The sequence below is a fragment of the Grus americana genome, chromosome 14, assembly GCF_028858705.1.
Source record: "Grus americana isolate bGruAme1 chromosome 14, bGruAme1.mat, whole genome shotgun sequence".
NCBI lineage: Eukaryota > Metazoa > Chordata > Aves > Gruiformes > Gruidae > Grus > Grus americana.
Genome location: NC_072865.1, coordinates 17,947,408 through 17,965,598, shown reverse-complemented (window position 1 = coordinate 17,965,598; position 18,191 = coordinate 17,947,408). Strand labels below are relative to the sequence as shown.

The 18,191-nt window shown below is 43.0% G+C and overlaps 1 protein-coding gene and 1 long non-coding RNA gene across 2 annotated transcripts in view; one reads left to right on the top strand and one right to left on the bottom strand.

Annotated features, from left to right (window-relative positions):
- The window catches only part of KCNIP1 (potassium voltage-gated channel interacting protein 1), a 615,599-nt gene that overhangs the window by 303,553 nt on the left and 293,855 nt on the right, over positions 1–18,191 (bottom strand). The window lies entirely within an intron of this gene.
- On the top strand, positions 10,396–16,612 carry LOC129212758 (uncharacterized). Its single transcript, XR_008579280.1, has 2 exons — positions 10,396–10,514; positions 16,337–16,612. It is a non-coding gene; the product is annotated as an uncharacterized LOC129212758 (long non-coding RNA).

Here is an 18,191-nt window from a genome sequence, read left to right as displayed (position 1 = left end):
TGCAGAATATAAATGGTTCACAGGTCTTTTTTTAAACCTTCTTAATGTTAGAAATTTTGCCCAATAAGATATATTAAAGATTTCTTACTAAACTGCGAACATTAACCTCTGTTACTAGGCTCTAAGCATGTAGACAGGCAACATTACGTGTAGATGTGGCGCCTAGGGACATGGTTTAGTGGTGGACTTGGCAGTGCTGGGTTAACAGTTGGACTTGATCTTAAAGGTATTTTCCAACCTAAATGAGTCTGTGATTCTATCTCATTTCTATTTTCTTCCCAAGTCACGTAGGATCTTTTAGCCAAAAATACAGGATGAGAGATGTGTTATTTTTCCACAAAGCAGCCCTCACTAAAGGTGACATGGTACCACTATGTTTGGGTTTGGACTATGCAGACTTGAACAACAGGAGCACAAAGAACCAACATGGTACCTCTTTCTCTGTCTTATTTTCAGTGCCTTTCCCTCTATCCCCAGACAGACTCCCAAACTCACCTCATTCAAAAGAGTTGCCTACCTTAGATTACAAAACAAAACAAAAAAACCCAGCAAACATGGTCCTCTTACACGCACACTAACCACCTCCATGCAATGTGACTTGCAGGATCTCATGGAAGCACCTTTTCTTTTTTCAAAGTTGTTTTTTCCACCTGTTTTTTCTACAATCTTTTTGAAATTCTGTTTCACTTTCAATTAACCTACTTTCAGGTTTCCCCATCTAAACCTCTCCCCAAGACATCACCTGCCGTGTTCTTCCTCTCTTTCAACTGCCCTCACTTCTCCTGCTGACATCTCAGTATGGACTTCTCTCCCTACCTAGGTTTTCATCTCATTTTTCTTTCTTCATGCAGAAAACACCCTGTCCCCCAAAACTCATTCTTTCTAGGGCAAGACAGCATTTCTTACCTTGATATATTCTCTTCCTCACTTTGATTGGTATCTGCTACTTTAGTTCCATCTGTGCATCTCACCTACAAGCTCTGACTCTGTTCTTTGCTTTGAATCCTGCCAGCAGGTACCTGCTGGTGGATGAGCCAGAGGTGTTTGAAAGGCCTGCAGGAACTCCTCAGGAGTCTCTACACCACAGAGGATAACAGCAGGGTCCCTCCTCCCAGTAAGGAGGTGGTAGCTGCCAGCTGCCTCTTACTGGGTCCTTCTGCTGCCAGAGCCACAGCTGGTGAGCTGCTGGCTTTAGACTCAGCACTTCACCTGGAGATAATTTAATTCAAATTCTCTCTCATATACTCTCACTGGTCTCTGAATTGAGCATCTTCCCTTTCTGAGTAGTGGGATTGCAGTCAGCTGTGAGTTAAACACTCAATTAACCTTACAGGAATCTCTTGCTAGGCTAAATCAGGTAACCAAAGCCAGTAATAAACTTATCCTTTCCAATACTCACATTAACTTTTATAAATAAAATTAATCATCAAATCAACGGCATCAATTACAGACTTTAAGAAAGTATCAAAATAACTTAGATATTTTATTAGCTTGAAAGGGCCCAGCAGTAATAACTGATGTGACAGGAATATAAATATGTTGGTATTGGCAGAGGTAGTAAACTAACAGAGTCTGGGTGTTCACTCCTTACCCACATAGCTGGTTCTTTCATCATAGCAAGTTATGTGCCACGGTCATCTGTGCTGCTGTTCCTGACTGCCTCTTTGTCCTCCCAGGTTTGGGAATGGTCTGCAAGGGGACATGCTCCCTGCAGGGATTGTGGCAAGGCTGGTTGGCCTCTTGTACCCCTGGTCATCCTCCTCCTTGCCTTTCCTTAAACACGAGTGTAGTAAAAACAACCTTTCCTCAGCCATCCACAACCTTCCCTAGTTGCTGTGTTTCTCCATAGACGATAGACAACTGCCTCAAATCATTTTGACTAACATTTTCTGCACCCTCCAGCAAATCTCATTGGGTCAAATACATCCATCTTCATCACACAGTCCCCAGTCTGTGCTTCCATGGCTGCCCCTCTCCCTCCCACCTCCAATGGTACACAGGGGTGGCTGGGCAGAAGCAAAACAGGCACTGGGAACTACAGTTTTCCAGCATCATCTGCTGCTGGATGTCTCCACCAGCCATCAGTGCACACAGGTTTCTGAACACGGTTTGCAGAAAGCTTCACCCAGTTGGCGGGGTGGCCTGCACAGACCCCACCACAGCAGCATGCTCCCTCCTCTGACTGGCACCAGGGACCTGCACAGGCTTGTCACTGGCTTCATACTGGAACTCTGCACAGTAAGGGAGATGTGCTTTCTTCTTCACTATAACGTGTTTCTTTCTGCGGTACAACTATTACAGCCCCTTAATGGAACTGATCAGTATTAAACCAAATTAACTTCTTCGATAATTCAGCCTCTTGCCATTTATTAACCTAACAGTGGATTGTATATATTAATAATATTAAAGGTTACTTGATGTAAAACTTATGTTCAAGTGTGCCCACAAATAGAGCATCATATACACTCCCTGAGCACATCAGGTGAGCTGAACTCTCCATTGCATTTCTTATGGCACATCCAAAACACCGGGAACACAATTCCCTCAAAGTACCGTGACATTTACTGGTTACTGGAGATCAACTTCTAAAACCATTCAGCACACCTTTCCTGTTCCTTCCCTGCCCTGCTACCCCAGTCAAGGGTTTTTTAAATGTTAATTAGAATCCTGATCTTCAGTTGCACAGGTGGAACATCCTCTCTGCCTGTGCGTTTTAACAATTTTTCATCTAAAGCAGAAAGAGGCTGGCACTCTGAACTTGTTTACAAGACATCACTGTTTTTACACTGCTCCAGGGATAAAAGCATTGAACCCAAAGCACACATAAAATCCAAGAGTCATTGAAAAAGTACACCGCAAAAGCTTCAGAAAGTATGGAGAAGTTGTAGTGTGCAGCACACAGATGCTTTTCAAAAGCACACACCTCTGTTGTGAAATCACATGTATGAAGCAGAGGCTTGGAAAATTATCAATATTTCTTTGCAAAGCCATTATCATAGTTGAAAATCAAAATATTAATGTGGAAAAATTCTTTTCCCTAAGCCAAGCTCAAGGCATGTGAATCAGCTACAAAGAACTGTTTCATGTTTTAGGCAGGTGGTGGAGGGGTGGCTGAACACATTCTCTTCTATCTAGTTTTACTTTTCTCTAATTAAACACTTCAGAAGTGCACAGAGATGTCACTTGGCTCCCATGCCAAAGCAGGCTCTGTGTGGCTCTGAGGTATTTATATTATTATTCCAAGGCAGCACTCTCAAATCATAGTTTTTGGATTACTTTTTCCATTTCTTACAAAGACTTTCAGTCTCCCCAGAAATAAAAAATTTCCATGGAAACACACACCCATGAGATACACGTGACAGCTTCTGAGCTGGTATATAAGGCACTTGGTTGCTGCAGCCCTTCTCTGCAGAACAGAATCATTGGTTCAGTTATTACTGGTTTTTTTTTCCCTTCCTATCATTTATGCTTCTAATGAATTTGGACTAATTATACAATTGGGTCAGCTTATATTCCAGCCTTCCATAGACATCATACTTAATAGCTACTAAAAAAAAAAAACCTAAGACATTTCATTTCTTATAAACATTTTCTCTGGTTTGTTTTTTAAGATTTGTAGTTGTGATTTTACTATGCTTGCTTCATAGGGCAGATTTGCTCCTTTCATTTTGCTTTAAAGCTGTGAGATGACAGGATGTGTGGTTTGACGATGGAAACCTCCCTCTGCCTGCAGCCTGTTACAGGATGGAGAAGCACGTGTTCCCTGTGGAACTTTCCTCCCCACTGCTGCTGTTCAGATCCAGTAGGTCTTGAAAAGGGCAAGGAAAGCAAGTGAAAGAAGACACAGACGCATCGAGAAGGAAAGATGAGAAAAGAGAAACAATGAAGAGCTTCAACCCAGAAGACCTGGTTTCTCCAAGAACATCCAACTGCTCTCACAGGCAGTTTTTGAGCAAAAGTCTGGATGACAGGATAGACTCAAACTTGTTGCAGTTAAATTGTTTCTTTCTCTCTCTCCATTTTTAGGTTTTCCTTCTAAAAAGAACAAATTTAATTAGGAAGGGAAAAATAACCCAAAGACTTTCCACCATCTTCCTTCTACAGGAGGTACCCTGACAGCACATCCTCAGCGCCATGGCACCCCAGAGCAGAGGCCAGGCAGCCATCTATCTCCGCAGGCTTCCCAGGGCACCTCCATGCAAACTACCATTTATTTTTTTTAACCTGGGATGCACTGACAACCTGAGAGGCTTTCAGAAGCAATGTGATCATATCCCCCCCAAAAGGGATCTCCAAACCACAAGTAGCACCCCTGAAAAATACTTAGCCACTTCTGCGTCCGAAAAAACAGTAGCTCAGCGCAGCAAAAGTAAAATGTAGAGGGAAAGGTGTCACCCACTGGAAGTCATACTTAGATTTTTCCAACTATCTCAGAGAAATATGATTCATTTATTTTTAATAAAAAAAATTTATAGGGCAATAAAAAAGAAAAAGTGCCACTAGGCAAAGCAGTATTTCCTAATTCAGATTAACATCATGTTGCATGCACATTAAGTATCCTGACATGTAAATAAACCCTGTACTCGAGTGAGTGTTTGAGGGGGAGAACACAGGATCCCCATTCTGCCTTTTTCTTTATAGCAATCTCAGCAAGCAATATTTTTCCTCTGAACTATTTATCTGTTTTATCTCAACCTGGAAATGCTTTTTCTTTTGGAAGTAGAATAAACCTTTTATTAAATCTACATAAATTGACCATATAAGATTATACTTATATACAAGTAACATTTTTTGTTAAGGTTACACATGGATCAATAGCCCAACTGAGCTGGAAGCCGTTGTGCAGCAGGAAAACTATGATACAGTTGCCATCACGGAAACTTGGAGGGATGACTTGCACAATTGAGGCGCTGCAATGGATGGCTATAAACTCTTCAGAGGGACAAGCAAGGAAGGACAAGCAGTGGGGTGGCCCTGTATGTCAGGGAGTGTTTCGATTGTCTAGACCTTAATGATGGTGACAATAGGGTTGAGTGTGAGTAAGAATCAGGGGGAGGGCCAACAGGGCAGATATCATGGTGGGAGTCTGTTATAGACCATCCAACCAGGATGAAGAGACAGACAAAATATTCTATAAGCAGCTGGGAGAAATCTCACAATCACTAACCCCTGTTCAACTCACATTTGAGACCTGATTCTATGAGGAAAAAATTTTCAATAACATTTTTTAAAAAAGGCATAGGCACATCTTTAATAGTCTCTGTGGTTACTGAATACAAATCTTGCCAAGGAAATTCCTCCCAGAAGCAGCAGAGGCTCATGCTGGGCTGCAGGAGGGGACTTGCCTGCCATCATTTCAGGACCCTTTAAGGGTTTCTTTCCCCTGCCCCTCTAGCCTTCCCCAGGTACAGCCAGGCAGCTCTGCCAGCCTCCGCGGGGAGAGCTGAGCTAAGCGCTGCACACATCTTCCTGCCAAGGCAGCACTTTTCCTGCTTTATGTGCCATGGGTTGCAGTTTGCGCTGTGCTGGCACGAGATGATGCTATTTCGAGGTTCCCTGCCTGAGGCTACAACACAGTCTCCACGGAGGCACCCACTTATTGCCTCTCCTCCACCACTGCCAGTCTCAAACCCGTCAGTCAAGCTGCCACTCAAACCTAGCAGGCCTCAAAAGTTACCACAAGTCCATGCACACAAAGCCACCCGGACTGAGTTAACGCATCACATTGCCCTCTCCCATTTGACATCCTAGAAAAGATACCATCAGGTCTGCAAGATACCATCCTCAGCTTGCAAAAACCATAGTTCCCTCCACTCTTTACAACAGTGTGCAGAGTTAACATGCTCCAAATATGCTTTGGACAGATGCAGCAGTCAGGTTAGCTGCAAGTACGTATCCTACCATCCACAGAGAGTAAGAGACACGTGGGTCCATACAAAGCACAGACACGCTACGATTTGTTGCAGACAGACCTTCCCCCACACACCATTATGTTCTATACTATATTTCTTTCTGTCTCATAGGATGAGAAATACAGCTGAGTTGGGGCCCTCCTCCAAGACGGCAATTCTCTGCTGTGTCTGCAAAGTTGGATACCTCCTCTCTACTTCTTCCCTCTGTGTTTTATTCCCAGCTAATGCAAGTGATTCCTGTTGAAGGAGTTTCTGAAGACTGTCTCTTCCACCCCTCTCGGCATACCATGAGGGAAGGCTGCCAGTACCCCTGAGTGCTGAGACTCCCACTTAGTGCCAATAAATACAAGAATTTAATTTCTACGTTCCTATGGGGTATTGCAGACAGTGCGTGCTGAGACTGCTCTACCTTCTCTACCCTACAAATAACCCCCAGGGCAGAGACTATGGAGGTGCAACGTTCAGCTCCACAAATTATCATGAAATTGCCCATTTAGTTTGCTTCTTGGGATTAGAGGTGGAAAATAATACGAGAGAAATATTGCAGGTATCAAAATTCTTCCTGTTCGCTCTATTCTTCGTTATCGTTGCAGGAGATACCCTGGTCAAATTATCCTGATACCATTATGAAGGCAGAACTTGAAAACAGACCACTCTGCCACGAGCCACTGAGTTTTGCAGGGGCACATCCTAAGGGAACTACACGCAAGACACCTCTCCCTACCATCAGCCTGCCTAACATGGGCTGGGCAAATGAGGTTAACTGCCCTCCCTCTCCCTCTGAAAGAAGGCTTGCCAGTACACTCAGTTAACCCTTTTCTAAAAGTAAAGGGGAAACTCCTGCCTTACTGATAAGTAAAATGTGGCAGTGCAGGTTTGCTAGCATTTAGAAGCAAATGCGGACAAAGCCATCAGAATTAATGATGGGGCTGACACCAAGAGCAGAGGGTGTGACAAGGCAAATGGGCAACTTACCTGCCAAGGGACCAGCCAAGCTCTTCAAGGGGCCACATACAAGCACATACAGTAACTGCAAACAGCCAAAGAGTGCACGTTCTCCACGTAGCGTATATTCACATTACAATGGAGTTTACAAAATTCTTCTCTATTTTGAGGACTTTTAAGAAAGAAGCCGAGCTGACAGGACATACATGGAAGCACAGACGCAGGCACCCTTGTTAACATCTCCAGGGGAGACAGGAGGAAGTTGAATTCAGAGCAGCAGTTTGGATAGTTAGGAGCAAAAGGCATCATATATGCAATAGTTGGGCTGCAAGTGATGGGACTGTTACTTCAACTTTCCTCCTTTGGCTATTGGGTTTGGTGAAGGGAGAAGTTGTTAAACAAAAAACCCCACAACAAAAGCAGAAAACCAATCCACAAACATTCACTTTGGTATACAAAAAAAGGTCATACTTTCATGCTGTCAAACACCTTCAGGCTTCTAATCCTACCATTGACATTAGACTCTGAAATGGCCAAGCTGGATTCTTGGCTGGACTGTGGGAATCAAAACAGCTCTAGGAATTTACTGACATTACAGCCGGTGGGGTGAGCCAGCAGAGCGCAATGTTTGATGGCTGTCTGCGCCTCCTCTTCATTAAGAGCCACAGAAAGGGGTTTGCCCTAAGCAAAGATGAATGGCAGAGTCAAGCATTGACTTTGCATAGGACAAACAGGATTTGTATTTCCCATGGGTGAGCAATAAAAGGCCAGAGAGGTAGCTGAGTTAATCATGTCTAAAATTCAAATGACACACTCAATACTAGACTTTAAATAACATTTTCAATTAACGTCTAAATATACAGTGGATTTTACAATGAAATTAAGTTACTGCAAAAACATATGTTACTGTCAGCAGAACTCTTTCTGATCACAAATATATATGCAGTGTTATTGATGATATAATATACAGATTTAAGACATCATCTACTGCTGAACTTTCTGACTGCTGAACAGCTCACACGCAGCTCCCAAGCATATGCTATGCACAGTGAGAGCATCACGTGTGCTCACGCAGGGAGGCCTCCAAGGAGGCAGCAATGGCAAGCACCTGAGAGCAGAGGACATGCAGACACCGGCTTGGGAGGCACATGAGTTAAGAGATGAGCACAAAGAAATATGGAACGAGCTAAGGCTGCCATTCACTGAACAGAGACCTGTGAAAAAAATACTGTGTAATCATTAACTGAAGGCTGTGTCATAATGCAAGCTCACAAGGGAGGCAAACAGCATTGCACAAACATTATTAATTCTGTCCTACTTCAGAGTGCTTGACAAAAAAAGTGACTGATCCCAGTATATTGCATAAAATTTTCTCTTTTCCTAAAAGAGAAAAAAAATCCCATTCTGTGTGACCTGAGGAAGATCTGCACACCACGGCACACATCTCTATCACTTGGGCTGAAGGTCAGACTACAGAAGCAGACACGAGAGGCAGGTAGTTTTCCCTCTGTGGACTGGCTGCTCTGAAGATAATATAATAGCAGGTTAAATGTGTTCGAATAGCTCCATTTTACATATGGAACAGACAGGCATCCAGGCACGGTGGATTTTTTTCTAAGAGACAGAAGGGTATTCACATAGGTTATCTTTAACCTAACAAGAAGGCTCTCTCTAGACTCCTCTCCGCAGCCGACAGTGGAGCCTGGCTCTGGAGGGTGATTCACACCAGCTAAATTGGGCTCAGGCTCTCAGTCCCTCTCCAGAAGGGCTGCTCATCCTCTGCTCTCTTTACAGAGGCCCCTGGAGAGACGAGCCTTACCAGGCTGAAATTAGCCTCTGCGAATACCTTCCCGTATCTAAGCAGCACAGTCATACTGATCACCGAATTTGCTGCCAGCAGGGATTATTTTCATTGTATCACGTTGGCAGGGAGCATGGTTTTATTGCTTTCCTCAACCAGTGGAAACACTCGGTCATATCTCATTTCATCGGATCTTTGCTATGGCAGGACCCCAGACACAGGTAGCTCCTGGTCTTACCTGGTCACAGCATGTGGCACATAGGTAGGCTATCTCTTGTTGACTAAAACACTTCTGGTCTTCACTACGCGTTTTTGACAATGAAAATTGTCTTCTAGGCATGACGATGCTCATATAAGCCTCCAGGTTTGAGTTTGCCTACTTTTAAGTTGCATGAAAAGGTGAAAGAGTTGTGTTCTTAGCTCAAAGGCCTCCCGAGATCAGACAGAGATTTCATCTATTTCTGCCTCAAAGAACATCCAAGGGACAGAAACCGCCCTCTTGTCCAGTGCCTTACAGTAACTAATGAAAAGAAAAAGTAACACAAGCAGATGTGTGCAGAGACTGTTTACGTGAGGTTGAGTCTGTGCAGTGAATTAAGGCAGACAGCCTGATGTATCATTTATTTCATGCACTTCTTATTCATGTGTTTGTTACAATCTTCACTTTAATTTGACCGGCAGGCTGAGGTTTTTCCCCCTTTGCTGGCCTGCTCCCCCCACAGCTTAGCCAGGCAGTACTGGAAATCAATAGTTACATCAGTATTAAACCTGGGTTAATAAGAGGACAACAGAAACTGCAGTCTTACTGTATTTGATACTTTCACGTCAGGAAGCTGGTTTCCAAATGAGACTTGGCTGGTTTAAGCTGCTGCTTTAAGGAGAGTCAAAGAATTTTATTTGGCAGTGAAAGGTATAAAATGCAATTCTGTTAGGAAAGTTAATGAGAGTTCACAGGCAATAACTCATTTGTATGGCCCGAAACAAGTCAGAGATCAAAATATCTTTCTGTATACAGTGGAAACTATTAAAAATCCTATAGGCTTCCCACACCGACAGCTTCTAAAAATTCAGAGGTACCACACTACAGGCAGCAAAATCCATATTTCAAACACAAATATTCTAGTCCTGTATTGCTTGTAGGAAAGGCAGTATGGTTTATTATGCAGCAGACCCAACATGCAATGGAGTTTCAAAGAAGAAAAAGTAACAGTCCCTCCCTCCTGGCTCAGCAGCTGTCGCAAAGAAAAAAAAATATTAAACCCCATGAAAGGCTCCACTTTTAAAGGCCAGCACCGGGCATAGGTGCCTGGGGTTTGGGGCTTCAAGAGTTTAAGATGATCCTCTACCCTCGCAAATGCCAAAGGAAACAGCAGAGTTGCTGTCACCGGATGACTGGCTGGTAGTGTTTGTACCAAGAACCAACAGGAGCATTTCAGGTGGGCGATGCCTTACCACTCATCTGAGGTTTCCACATGGAGAGAAATATGTTAACTACCAAAGAGGACACTGATAGAACAATCCAAATATACCTTGGATTTTTAATAAAAGAGAAAAGTCCTTTAAAAAAAAATATTAAATGACTCTGAAGCAGTGCCATGACTGTGTAGACTAAGTGAATCATTAATATTGAACAAACAGCTGGAAGGCTGTTTAACTTAGCTGTGCTATGAAATAATCAAATACATAACCTTTACCCAATTGCTTTCTGCAGGTTCCAGCTTCTCGCAATTTTGACAAGTGAAGCTGACAGGGAGCCTTACACCAGGCTCTGGATCTGTAGCTCCACAAAGTACCCTCCTCATCGCCGTGCCGAATAAGACCCTGGTGTGTCTGCTGTGAACAGCCCCCTCTGACAGGTACGGCTGTAGAGTTTTTCTGTTACTATGTGCCTCAGCCATAACTATCAACACAAATTATGACAGCATTAATCTTCCTCTCTTGCTTAAAGTACGATTTGTCTCAGAAATGAAAGGGCAAAGATGACACCCACAGATACCAGAGCTGATTATTCATAGCCCCTCACAGACCCTTAGTTACTAGAACTGCATGAACAAGCATAAGGAAAGGTAGGTTGGATTGGAAAAGAAGGAAGAAATTTGCTTTTGCTCTTTTAAATTCGCCTGTCATCATTACTACATGAATAAATAACAGATGTAAAAATTACCTTTTGGGATTTTCTAGCACAATTTAATCTGTCACTCTAAGTGCACAGATCTCTCCTGAATCTCACTCTATTTACTCATATTCTATGACTGTTACAAAGAGAGACTGTTCAGTGGCATGTCATCTCATGCCATAACTTACCTCAATTATTTCTGCATACATTTAACTGACTTGCTTCTTTCCTTAATCTCACATTAACAGTTGCCCAGCTCTTTCATTCAGGAGACAATTTTTAAGAACAAAATTTTCAGAGATCAAGACTTCCTTACAGGTAAAACTGTCACATTGCCTGTTTACCAAGTATAAACAAACTCAGCAAAAATTAATGCTGGAACATGGAGAACATTACATAACAACCTGAAAGCTTGGCATCTTACTACTAAGAAAATCTAAGAAGATCTAGGAACAAGGCTGAGAAGAAAGCAGGCAGTGAACACCAAGCTAACAGGATACAAAACATGCTTGTACACAAAACTGTACAACATACAACTATACTTGTTTTAGACTGGTAAAATAACCCCAGAATTACTGCCAAATGAAAGATTTCTCGCATTGCAGTACAACGCATATTCTCTTGTTTCTCCTCTTGCAATTCCCACAGCAGCAATGAAGCAGCAAAAACTTATAAACTTTGTCTGACTTTGCATGCATACACACATCCCCACACCCCCATCACGGCCAGCATTTCTGAAAGGGAACGAGCAATGGATTTTGTTTGAGAGACCAAGTCACATTACATAAAGAATGGTAAGACAGATACATCTAAGTGTCTCATGTTCAGCATGTGAGAAAGATAAGCTAAAAGGAAAAAAATAAGCTGTAGTTGCACGAATGCTTCCAACGGGCTGCGTTCTGGAGCACACGTATAGGTAACTCAGCGACACGGGCAGGTGTGCATCTCCTCACGTCCCCAGGGTGGCCTGGCTGCATGCAAAGGAATGAATGAATCTTGCCTTACCTACAAACCATCAACCTGTTTCCCTTATAGCAGAACAAGATGATGATGAAAAATCAGGTAGTTTATCCTCTGTCAGCTGCACCAATTGGTTCGTTAGCAGCACTGGCACCCAGGAAGCCAGAACTCCTTCTGCAATGTGCTTTCACTGAGTTTTTAATCAAAACTTATCCCTCCCCCCCAAGCTAGACAGCTGCCAAAGAGTGGGGGAAAAAAAAGTCTTCACGAAACATAAAAGCAGCTCATCAGAACCTTTCTTTTAGAAGGAAAAACTGCTGAAGTCCATTCAGAAGGCAGGAGCCACTTCTCCAAAACAGTGACCATCAGAGGCAAGTGCACAGTTAATTATTCAGCAACAAAGGCTTGTGATAAAACCTCGTCTCCAGATGGATGCTGACCACTTAATGCAGCTCCTAGCATGCTGTTCATCAAACGTACAGCTCATCTGACCTCAATTACTATGGCTCTCTTACAAGTTACTTCTGAGAAACTATTCCAAAGTTTTGGTAGAGCTGTGAACAAAGGGTTGCTATAATAAAAGTTCAGATTTATATAATCCTCTGCATAGCCAAAGTGACCTTACAAAGTCAGGAAAACCATTTCAGAACATACCCGAATGTTCATGCAAAGGTTTGAGCATCTCTGTAACCCCTGTGTCAACACAAGCAGTTCTGCTTATGTTCATGGCAATTGCACGTGAAATAGTTAGAAAAAAATACTTGACATGACTTGTGATGCAAGTAAATGTGTTAACGTTTCTCTTTGGAAAAATCTGACCCACTGTGGTCATATATTTTGTCTTAAGTATGAGCTTTTTAATAAATGAATGCTAAAGTACGTAAACAGATAATCTCTTGCTGAAAGGCAGCCATCTCTTAGAAAAGCTTTTTTTTTTTCCTTTCACTTTCTTTACAAAACAAAAAGAGAGCTCTCTAAATATTTACAAGAGTGCTCACACAATGTTACAGATTTTTACTAAAATTTACATAACTTGCACACAGAGACTGGAAAACAGTTTGGTCACCTGATATAACATCTGTAACACTCCATACCAGCAATTTAATATAATTTTCCCACCTGCCAACTTCCATCATCTATTCGCACCATCCTGAGCATACAGAAACCAGTATAATAAGCAAAATGCAACACTGGCAGGTTTGATTCCGATCCAGGAATAAGAGCCCCACTTTATTGCCTCTAAGTAGCACTGAAACTGGTAATCTCACAACACGTATTTAAATTTTCCCCACTAATAAGCAGGAAAGTGGTGTTCCCACCATTCTGGACCCAGATACAAAGCAGAGGAAAGCCATTAAATTTATTCCCAGCCTATCCACTAACATTCCTCCTTGCCAGGCTGCAAGAGCCCTGCAGAAAGGACCATCCCCAGGAGGTGACGTTAGTTCAAGAATTTGAGAAGTTCCTCGCTGCTGTCAGCTTGCTGGAAAACCAAGATGCTCTTCCTTGCTCTGCTCTGGTGGGATTTACAGCTCCAGCTCAGAACGCCTCTGACCTTGCAGGGTAAGGGCTAAACCAGCCAGCAGGCACCAGTGCCATGGAGGAGACAGCATAGCAGCCCTGCAGACGAGTACTGGCTTTGCACAAAACTTCAGCAATCATTTATTTTCATGAGTTAATGAAAAAAAAGAGTACAATACCATTACTGCAACTGATGCGAGTGATGTGAGGCTGCATTCATTGAGCTAAGACATCTTATGTCATCTAGCCCTAAGACATAATACAAATAATATGGTTTTTGTGTGTAACTACCACAGAAAAAGATACAATAAGGGTGATGCTGCTCTGTCCAATAAGCTATCAGAAAAAAAAAAGAAAAAAGAAAAAAGAGTGAAAAGAAAATTAGATGAAAGCCCATCTTCAAGAGGCTTGGAGCAGAAATGCTGAAGTACCACTGGAAAGGTAGAACACTGCCAGGGTGAACTTGATACGCACCAAAACAATGTGTGTCACAGGCTGCCCGGACACTAACCCCCCCTTGTCAGAGGCTCATGAACACAGCCCCTGCGCGTGCCTTCCGTCTGCACCTGCATGCACTTCCTTCCATCTGCCAATCTGGCTGGCTCCCGCGCTACTGCTCAACGCTTTGGAAGAAGTCTATTTCACAATGTGCTGGTAAAGTGCAGATTTCTGCTACTTATGAAATGCGTGGCATACTTGGTCATTTGACATAGCTAGTTAGCATCCTGATGCTGCTTCTGCCCCATCAGAAAACAAGTTATTAGTGCATTTTCTGAAATCTGCTTTCAGTTGTATTGATGGAACAAAAGATCCATTGACTTCTATAGCAGAAACTCGCGTTTACCCGCTTATTCAGCCAACCGTCGGAGAAGACTCCTCAAGTGTGTGAGCTGTCAAGCTTCAACAGATCCTGAGAGACCAGCACATTTTTTCATCTAAACCACATGGAATTCACAATTTAAACTAATCGGTTCAATTCTGCAGTTTCAGCAAAGCTCTGTTTTGAAATTTAGATGAAATCTCAAACCAACACTTAGTGGTTTAAGAAGACCCAGAAAGAAAGAGTATTTTGGGGGCAGTTCCCATCATCACCGAGAATTGCTGGTTTGGCACAGGATCCAAGGTCTCACTGGACTTGCTAAAGGAAACTTGTATTACTTTCTAGCTTTTGGATATGTTTTGATACTCACTGCTTCCGACACCTATTATCATCCTCCTCATTGCATCACTAAGATGGTGAGCATGAGCTGCTTCATGTGATACACCATAGCAGGGACTCACTGATAAGGACAGGGACCACACTGGGACAAGAAAATTGTTTTTCTTCTCAGATATGTCCCTGATATGTATACCCTGGTGGACTGGAAATTGCTACATTGTCCAGCTGTGAAGCAGAGACAGGGAAAGAGAGATGAGGATATCAGATTAAAAAGCAGTAGAGGAAGCAAGAAGCAACAATTCAAGAAGTACTATGCAAATCTGAAAAATATATTTGAGAAAGTGTATCTCACTTTTCATAGGAGTGTTGAAACCAGCTGGATTCACCCTCTAAAAACTGCTTGTCATTACACTGATGCTATTTTCCATCTCCAAAGGCAGATTATCCAGGCCTGGTCTATGTCAAAAAGCATGATTACACAAGGAATGTAATCTTTCCTTTTTAAAACTAACATAGTTAAATCAGTGGCAAGCACAGCTATCCTAGTGTAAGTGTGACTTAGAGCAGCTGATCTCAACAGTGTCTTGCACAAGAGCAGGTCTACTTCTAGAAACACGGCTACACTGATACAATCGTATCCACCACGGAGGCATTTCACTGTCTTACACTGGAAGAGTTAAAGCAGCACAATTCTGATGCCTCCAGGTCAGGTTGTGCTGGCAAAGCAGAAGCAGGAGCAATAACTGAGGTTTGGGAAGGTGTACATTAACACTTTAAAGCTTAATTGATATCTTTGGTAGTATCAGCAGTCCTTTAAACAGCCACAGAAAAGCTGGTCAAAAAGTTAGTCATCTTCAAAACGTGTTTGGTGGCGTGACCTCATCCATCTGCCACCAACTGCTTCTGAACTGAAGAATTCTTACCACCAGACAGGTTTTCATTTCCAGTTATGAAGTGAAGGAAATGCAGCCAAAGACTTACAGAAACAAATTTAGTTGTCTAGGCCAAGCTATTGCCATCATACATCCTTATAGAGCAGAGGTGGCATCTGAAATATGGCATTTCCAGCACCACAGGGTAGAACTGGGCACAGCAGCAACTAGAAATCAAATTGCAATTTCTATTGATAAACCAGGGCTTTGGGTTTTCCCAGGGGTCCTCCCTGCACTTACTGACCAGCGGAGATACTTTGACACGTTCCTAGCACACTGCAGCAAGACAAGAAGGATTCAACACCTTTAAGGCAAACTGGAAAATATATCTCTTTTTATTATTATCTACTCCGTAGCTCTCTGGTGTATGAAAAGTGACTTGGCTGCCCCCCACTACAGCCACAATCCCAGCCCCTTCTACTGCCCTTGACTATGCACCAGCAGGTATGCTCATCCAACAGTCTTTCTGACCCTGGGGCTTTTTGCATAGAGGCCTTGACCATTCAATGCACAGAGTGGTTCAAACTTTTTGGCAGTAGCCATAGACAAAACCTGCATTTCATTCCCTACACCTTGCCCTCGAGCTTCATTTCCCCCCTATTTCCTTGCAACAAGTTAATATGACCACCTTTCTCACACCTACCTTTGCACACACCACACACACACACACACACTCTCCCCCTTTACTTGCTCGTGCGAGGAGCGCCAAATGAAGAAACATTTGACTATTACAGCCTTTTATTAATACCATACTCAGCATAACCGCAGGGAGATTGCTGACAGCTTTCACCCATCAGTGCAGACACATTGGGCAGCCATGCCATCCCCGCACAGTCTGATAGTCCCATCTGTCCCCTCCGCGGGGCTGCCTTGCAGCACACCAGCCAGGTGCCAGTTTTCACTATTCATCCAGCCGTAACCAGGCAAGGCTGGCAGCCCTCTCCTATTTGCACATTTGCACATCTCCCTTCCTTTTATCTATTTTTTTAGGAACGCACAGTGGGGTAGATCTCTCTGAGATGAGTCAGAAACAGAAAAACTTACAAGACAACAGGCAAGATTCCCCCTGTGATTCCACTGATGTGAAATAGTGTAACTTTCCTCTGTGATATCTAACTATGTATTTAAATCAAAGCTCAGAAAATAACTCACCACAGCTGCACAAGAAAACAGCACACAATCCGTTAATACCTGCCTCAACAAGAAGAGAGATGAGAGAACACTACTGCTTCTGTATCCACAATGAGAGATCAGTCCTCCCAGTCTTAAGGAGCTGTGACACAAAACACAACCAAAAAGCACATTTGGGGCGAAAAATGAAAATGCAGAAAAAATAAGACATTTTATGAATTCCTTTTAGGTTGCTGGGATAGTCTGAATAAAAAAATAATTCTAAGATATAAAGATTGCTTCTGTATATTCTAGTGAAATATCCACTCTTTTCTCCCTGCAACTACTGTTTCCGTATTTCCTTGTGTTTATTTAATCAAGGCACAGGAAAAAAAAGATTCAGAACACTAGAACTAAAAAAAGGCAGCACAAACCCAGAACAGTTTTCCTTGCTCTTTTCAACTCTTCCCCCCATGCTTTCAGAAGTGCCACTCCATCAGAAAATCAGTTATTCCCCAGCCCTGACCCAGAGCCAGCTGCTTTGGGTGAGGCACCCAGTGCACTCCCCACTTTCAGTTGTCCCAGGAGTCCTTGGAGAATCAAAGGCTGCACATCATGGAGTGGGGCTTCTAGGAACACATCACTGTAGTTGACTTGACTGGAAGAGTGTAAGCTGCTTCCAAGTGACTGCCTCAATGTTTTGTATTTTAGCTATCATGCATACCATATACAGCACCAGGGAAAGCTGCATCACATTACAGATTTAACCTTAGGGAGAAGGAAAAAACCAGCCAAAACCAAACGTGTTTCCAGCCTGTGACACTTGATTAGTCAGTTCTTTTGGCTGTTGTACGTTGGTGTAACACCGTTGGTTTCAAAGCCAATCTCTTCCAGTTAAGAATATGACCATATGATCTGAGAATGATTACTTCCCTACCATCTGCTAAATTTCTGTATTTTTACCTATAAATACACTGAAAATAGCAGTATTTTCCACTTGGTAGGGTACTGAGAATGGACTGGTATTTGCCAGCATGCCATGACAAGAGCTCAGAAACAAGCATCTCCACTTTCATATCCCGCAGCCAGACTAGCAAGAACCTGCCACATCAATCTTCCTCCCTGCCTCAACTACTGACCTGTGCTGAGCCACCACTACTGCTCATTGCCTCTTCTTCCCCCCTTTTCTTGGTACACCAAGAACCGATGATTGTCCTGAAGGGCCTGACGAGGGACTACCACTTACGCTGCTTCTCAAAGTGTACTCAGACTCCAATCCAGGGTGCCTACCCATGTGCATACAGGGGCTCGGGGACCACACACCCTGTGATTTCCAGACCAAACCAGATGACGTGAGGACAGTGACAGCTCTGGTGATGAGAACACCCATCCCCACTGCTCATGCATTAATTTCTGCCATCAGCACTTTCCCTCTTGCACTTAGCTAGTAATAAATTTTTATTGAAGACTTCTACATCTTATGCTGCAAACTTGCCCTTTTGTGTACTCATCACATTTTATTTCATAACAAGGTACTGATTTTCATGGCATTGTTGTCAAATGTGCTACCTGAGCCGTACAGCGGGCACTCTGCAGGGGGACACTTCACCTCTTGGAGAGTGCCAGGTTTCCCATCTCATCCACACCAACAGCTCTATATAAACATCAGGTCCTTTATTTTAGGAGATTTAGAAGTAAGTTACATTATAATCTTATTGCTGCAGAAAGGTTAGAG